Consider the following 747-nt stretch of genomic DNA (forward strand, 5'->3'; position numbering starts at 1 on the left):
TTACTCTTTTGCATCTGGCTTTTTTTTTTCTTTTCTGGCTAGTTATGATTACTCATTTTCTTTTATTTTATTTTTGTAGAGACGAGTGTCTCACTATGTTGCCCACGCTGGAGTCAAACTCCTGGTCTCAAGCGATCCTCCTGGCTTGGCCTCCCACAGTGCTGGGATTACAGGTGTGAGGCCTGTACCCAGGCAAATCTGGCTCTTTTCATTTAGCATAACGCTTTCAGATTCATTCATGTTGTGTTTATTTGCTGTTTGTTCCTTTTGATTGCTGGGTGATAATGCATTGTTTGGATGTATCATGATTGTTTACGCATCTAGTAGCTGTTAGGCATTCTGGTTGTTTCCATCATTTGGCTATTTTTAATAATGCTATCAAATGCTATCAACAGTCACATGAAGGTCTTTGGACATACGTTTTTATTTCTCTTGGGTAAACAGACATGGGATTGCTGAGTGGTACGTTAAATGTATTTTAAAGTTTTGATACATATATATTTTTATTTTTTGAGATGGAGTCTCGCTCTGTTGCCCAGGCCAAAGTGTACAGTGGTGTGATCTTGGCTCACTGCAACCTCTGCCTCCCAGGTTCAAGTGATTCTCCTGCTTCAGCCTTCTGAGTAGCTGGGATTACAGGCATGCGCCACCACACCTGGCTAATTTTGTATTTTTAGTAGAGATGGGGTTTCACCATGTTGGCCAGGCTGGTCTCAAACTCCTGACCTCAGGTGATCCACCCACCTT

This window comes from Mandrillus leucophaeus, unplaced genomic scaffold, assembly GCF_000951045.1.
Source record: "Mandrillus leucophaeus isolate KB7577 unplaced genomic scaffold, Mleu.le_1.0 Scaffold2, whole genome shotgun sequence".
NCBI lineage: Eukaryota > Metazoa > Chordata > Mammalia > Primates > Cercopithecidae > Mandrillus > Mandrillus leucophaeus.